Source organism: Belonocnema kinseyi, chromosome 4 (assembly GCF_010883055.1).
Source record: "Belonocnema kinseyi isolate 2016_QV_RU_SX_M_011 chromosome 4, B_treatae_v1, whole genome shotgun sequence".
Lineage (NCBI taxonomy): Eukaryota > Metazoa > Arthropoda > Insecta > Hymenoptera > Cynipidae > Belonocnema > Belonocnema kinseyi.
This window is the reverse complement of record NC_046660.1, coordinates 114,034,593-114,041,328: the sequence shown is the minus strand read 5'-3', so window position 1 is coordinate 114,041,328 and position 6,736 is coordinate 114,034,593.

Sequence of the window (6,736 nt, the reverse complement as noted above, 5' to 3'; positions counted from 1 at the left end):
TATATTTTATACTTGAAGTAACGTAACCTCAAAATATACGCATATAAAGAGGCGCGCGATGTATTCAAATCATGAGAATCGCCAGCCCAGAATCGAAATCAGGAAATATTAAAATCTCAATTGCTTCATTTTATTTCAAAGAAGATAGAGATATAAAAAGAACCGCCGAAGTGTTCCGACCGGCAATCGTGCAGCTTCGAGTTTTCAAATTCAGAAGAGGAGAAATGGGTTGCGCGCGCAACCCATGCATTTTTATCGTCTCCTGCCATATGCACACGGACATAGACGTGTCATAGGATTGGAGCACTTCTCGTTTCAGATCTGGGATCACTGGACCCAACTGTCAGTGGGAAGCCATAGTCCTTTTTATTCAAGAGCGGCAGCTTAGGCGCCGCCATGGCACTTTGCGGGGTTTAAAAAATTTCGGTCATATTTTTGGTAAAATGTACACTATCGTACCTAATTTTAATGTAAAAGTGAATGAAAATGATGTGCCAGGTGCTGAATTATTGCATATAAAGGTGGAAAAAATACCATTTGCCAGTTAAAAAGGTGGTTAAAATGCAGAAAACAATGTACCAAAGGAAAAAAGCAACTTATTGACCGGTATGTGGAATGCAGGTTAATTTTTTCACTGCGTATAGTGTAAGGTTTCAACAGTGAAAAAATAGTGTTTTGCATAAAAGTGAAATAAATTTAATAATTAAAAAATATAAAAAAGTTTGATAAAGCATTTTTAAAGAAATTCAGTTGAAAATGAATTGATATCTATCATTATAAGTGGGTTGTCAGTTTTGAAATTCACCTAGCTTTCAAATTACTGAAATAAATGCAAATGCGATTTTTTTTTTGTTTGAACATTTTTCTCTGAAAAATCGTACAATAAAAGAAATATGATTTGAAAATAGTGGAAAAAATGGTTTGTAATAAATACGTGAAACTGAAAGAAGTGAAAATATTTTTTATTCATGTTTTTATACAGTACTTTTAAAATCAGGGTGACCGCTTGACGGAGAAGGTAGGAATTTTTTGTAACAGACGAAAAATATGTCAGTAAATTCATTTTTTGACTGGCAATTTTACAAACTTTGAGGAAAAAAATGCATCTAATCACTTAAAATATTACGAATGTCGTATCACACAATTAAGAATTTTTAGAAATGTTTATTATTATTATATATAATACTATATAATAATTTATTTTAAAGCATGAATTTGCAATGTAAAGAATTTTCAAATGCAGGTTTGGAAGACTTGAAAAAATTAATAATCCACAGGGTTTGAATTTGAACATTTTTCATAAAAAACGTGTTGAGTTGAAAAGCTGTAAATAGATGTAAATCATGTCATGACTTTTTCTTAAATAAATTGCATTTCGAGTATAAATAATCAAAAAATACTGCCTTTCGAAAGACGATTTTAATCTCATGCTCGAAATTAAAGAAGGTACATGCAGATTTTAATTTTCAATATTGAACTGTTTCAATGAGAGAACGTTAGTATTTAAATAACTTTAAACATCTGATTAAACCTTCAGAAACTATTTGAAATTAAAATAAGTTAAAATTAATAGAATGCAATGAGCAAATGTAAGTATCTTTGTTTATATCCTTCATGCTTGAAAAACACTCGTCTCTGAGCGCACATAACCTCACCCACATATCACTTTTACTGTATTTCGCGCAATTTTTAATATGCTTTTCAAGTGAACCATCGGGAATGTCACCCTTTCGATATATTAAAAAGGTTTTTGGAAATATAATAAAATAATAAGTATATTTCAAGTAGGACTTTGACCGACTGTCAATTTTGCACTTTCCAAAAAAGTACCTCTTGTGCGCATCAACCTTTTTTCTTTTCAATGGATTTTCTCCTGGTCTATTAGACATTTCTTTTCTGGGAAGTTTTTTAACTTCCAACTGTTCGAAATAGTTTTTTTCGTCAATTTTTACTATTCCCACATAAGTTTCAGTCAAAATTAACCGAAACTCACATGGAAGTGCTATATATCTTTAGCGCTTACGCAATGTCGTTTTCTTAAATGAAAAGGTTTATTTGCAACTGGCAATAGAAACATCACCTTAAGTGATAGGCACATTACAGGAAGTTCTTAAATTTTCGTGCGCAGATGCACATTTGTCCTCTTCCTGTAAATCGAAAAGTGTGCGAGTGAGAAAGTTCGACAACTTGACATAAGTTAGAGAGGTTCTGTTCTTTTGTTGATAATCATACGAAAGATATACGAAATAAATATGTAAACAGTATTTTCGGTACTTGTTTGAAAAATGTGTGAGCAGATTTTGAGAAGGAAAAGTATAGGTAAGTACCTTTTAAATTTGTAATATGATAAAGAAATAATGGAAGTAATATAACTTGATTGAAAAGTTTAAAGTTTTTTCGAAACGTAAACATGAAAAATATTATAACTTCATTAAAATTTATTATGAATGAAGTGACTCAGTTTAGAAATTGGTAAATTCCGCATTTATACAATTTAATCAGCACGGATAATTGCAAATACTGTGATATTATAATGAAACGCACTACCGATAGAAATCTCAGAGCATATGTTAAAGATTCTCAAGGCTCTGAGAAGCTCGGAGAAATTCTCCGCAGGCTCTCAGGTAGTGAGTAAAGGTTAAATTTCTCAATCATTTCTATTAAAATTAAAAGACAGTTATGTAAAACAATAAAATATATTAGACGTTTATTGTACGTACAGTGACGGCTTTAAAAAAGCAAAGTGTATTCGCCTTCATCGGCGTGTAACTTGCACCAAACCCGGCACTTGACACCTGCATCAAAACAAACGAACAGAAACTCTAACTTACGTCAATTTGACAAACGTTCTCACTCGCACACTTTTCCATGTATAGGAAGAGAACAACTGCGCACCTGCGCACGGAAATTTAAGATCTTCCTGTAATGTGCATACCACTTACGGCAATGTTTCTGTTGCCAAATGTGGAAACGGAGTTAGGTCTCCTTATTATTCCTTCGTAAGGTTCTGAAACGAGACGTGGTGCAACGCTATCACAGGTCTATGTCCGTGTGAATATAGCAGGAGACGATATAAATGACTGGCTTTCGCGCGCAACCCGTGTCTCCTCTTCTGAATTTGAAAACCCGAAGGTGCACGATTGCCAGTCGGAAAACTTCGGCTGTTCTATTTATATCTCGATCCGTTTTGAAATAAAATCAAGAAATTGGTATTTGAATGTTTCAATGCTTCAATTTGAAGGTTATGTTTTTTTAGGTGTAGAATATTATATTAATACTATTATATATATTATTAATGTTCATATTATAATTATATCATATTATAAAAGTCTTCTTTTCCTATTCTGATCTGCATTTCAAAGAAATTCAAGAATTTTGGGATTTTAATGATTTCAATACTTCGCGACCCTTGTACTTTCGATCTGCAGGTTTGCCACACAAGTACCTGTCGGAATGGCGAAGTGCTAGATGTAGTGGCAATAATTTAAGGCAAAAGGGGAGTGGGCTTATGGTGTCGCCCTGAAAGACAGCTCTCTGAAAGGTGACCTTGTTAGTTGTCATACGATTTTTTCCAGATAAGACAGTAAATCTGGTTTTCCAAAGCGGCATCAATCTCTCTATGCACCTAACGATTTGCGGATGAACCTTAAGCTTTCCAAAAGACAGATGATAAGTCTTTGGGAGGTCGAATCGAATGCTTTCCGATAATCAATCCAGGCCATCGTTAGGTCACGCTGGTAGAACGCTGTATCTTTGCAGACACATCTATCTATGAGCAGGTTCTCCCAACATCCCGCTACGCCTTTCTTTAAGCCTCGTTGTTCATACATTTCTTGCCACACAGTTTCAATTGCCCGAACAATCCTGTCATTTAGGATAGCTGTGAATATCTTATACAGTAATCCTGTAATTCTTCGGGTCAGCTAAGTTGCCTATTTTCGGCAGGAGTATTGTGCGCCCGTCCACCAACCACTCCGGAGTCGGCTCTTCCGATTTTAAATATGAGGTGAAAATACGGGCCAAATGCTGATAGGTTAAAGGAAACTTCTTCCAGCAGAAGGTTTTGATACAACCTGGTCCCGCTGCGGAATAGTTATTCGTCCCTCTTAATACTTTTTTCACCTCCTCGATAGTGATAGATGGGCATTCTTGATCAGGTGTTATGAGGGCATCACACAGCTCCTTGAAGCTATTTATATTTTCTTAGTCTTCGTCCAGTCTATGCTGCATTTCGTAGACTTTCTACAGTAACTGGAGGATCTTGCAAGAGTCGAGATGGGTCAGAGGGAAACAGTTGATTTTCTCTGACCCACCTCTCCCTCTGCTCTAGACTTCTCTTAGCTTCAGATATCATATGTATTCTCTCAACAATATGCTGCCTGATAGTCAGCAGCGTGGACTTGTTAAGTGTGTGATAGCGGGTCCGGAGTACGCGCGCGAACTTTCGAACATCGGCGGTAAAATTCCTGCCACATGTGATGTAGTCAATCACACACTGAATGCGGGACGCGTAGTGTCTTGCCCAGGCTATCTTTATGGCAAGTTGATGCATTCGCCTTTTAGGTTTATGATCAACCGTTGGTATTGTTTTACTGTTCGCATCGGCCTAAGCTCTCGCTGTATTGTACACACAATAATTGATAGCCCAGAGGTCTGATTCTTCGGAAAAATGTCCACGAAGCTCGTCATCCATTTTAGCCAAATCTTTAGGCTTGAGAGAAACCTTGGTGTTGATGTTTCTCCGGGTCATAAAGCACCGCTCTTCCTCTCTCGAATGCCTGCCCGCGGTTGGTGTTAGTGTCGCCTCTTTTTCTCTGTTGCCGGCTTGTTCTAGCTGTGGTAGAGTAAGCGTTACGCTTACATAGCCCCTTTTTCGGAGTATTTCGCATGGTTTCGCAGACGTTGCTGCGAAAAGTGCGATAGCTCCGGGTGTTTCACTGATATATATCATGAAGCCGTGCCATGTAGCCCAGTGATCCCAGATCTGAAACGAGATGCGGTCCAATACTATGACAGGGCTATGTCCGTGTGAATATAGTAGGAGACGCTGTAAATGACCGAGTTGCGCGCGCAACCCATTTCTCCTCTTGTGAATTTGAAAACTCGAAGATGCACGATTGCCGGTCGGAGCACTTCGTCGATTCTATTTATATATCTATCTGCTAACAGCTAACTGCTTTGAAATAAATTCAGGAGATTGGGATTTTAATATTTCCAGATTTCGATGCTGACGATGCTCATGATTTGAATAGATCGCGCGCCTCTTGATATGCGTATATTTTGAGGTTATGTTATTTCATGTATAAAGTATAAATTATATAAATATTAATACTATTATATATATATAAATATATACGTATATTAATAATGATAATATTATAAGTATGTTATATTATAATACTCTATTTTTTTAATTTGAAGGTTCATCTCTTTCGTTGAAAATACATTTTTGAAACTGACAATCAATCAATACCAATTTTGGTTAAGAAATCATGTGTTTTGTTAAAAGGTCGTTTTTCTTTGTAGAAATTAAATTGTATTATGGAAAATTTATACTTTTTGATTAAAAATTACATTTTTCGGTTGAATTATGAACTATAAGTATGTTTTGGTTGTAAAGTCGTTCTGTTGTAAATTCAAATATATTGTTAAAAATTAAAATTATAAATTTTGGGTGGAAATACTCTTTTTGTTTTTAAAATTAAATAATTTCGTTGAAAGTTCATGTATTTTGTTGGAAATTGACCTTATTTAGTAGAAATTTAATCCTTTTGGTTGAAAATTTTATCATTTTTAGTCAAAAATGCAATCGTTTAGTTAAAATATAAACTGTACATCTTCTTGGGTTTGAAAGTCGATTATTTTACTAACAGTTGAACTACTTTGTCAAAAAATACGTTTTTTAACAAGGTTTTTTAATTATGATTGAAAATTTAACTATTTGGTTGAAAGTTTACCTCTGTCTTTGAAAACTCATATTTTTCGCTTAAAAATTTCAATTTGTTGTAGATAATTCGTCTTTTTTACTTTAAAATTAAATAATTTCTTTAAAAATTCATGTATTTTGTTTAAGATTTGTCTTTTTTTGTAGATTATCAATTTTCTTGGTCGAAAATTGATCTGATTTGTAGAAAATTTAACAGCTTTGTTTAAAATTAATTTTTTCTTTAAAAAATTATTTATCTTTATCTGAAAATGTAACTATTATATGATTGATTAAAAATTAGTCGTTTATATTGGTTAAGTTGGAAAATAGTTTTTTTTTGTATAGAACATTAAGCTTCTTGGTCAAAAATTCACCTTTTCCCTTGAAAATTTAACAATTTTGTTCAAAATTCGTTTTTTTGTCTTGTTCAATTCAATTTTTTAGCACAGTTTTTATCTGGAAATTGTACTATTCCATTTTTGTTTGAAACTTTATCCTGTTCATTTTATTAGTTAAAACACCATTTATTTGATAGAAAATTAATTTATTTTGTTGAAAAGTAAACTTTTGGGTTAAAAATTGCTTTAAAAAATTGCCTTAAAATCGTCCTGATTCCTGTTTTTTTTAATTTTTTAAATCTTTTCAAATACTCACTTAAAATTAATTTTTCAAACTAAAAAATCATTTTCAATTTTCTTAGCAATCCAGATTTCGATGCTGGGCTGGCGATTCTCATGATTTGAATACTTCGCGCGCCTCTTTATATTCATGTATTTTGAGGTTACGTTACTTCAAGTATAAAATATAAAT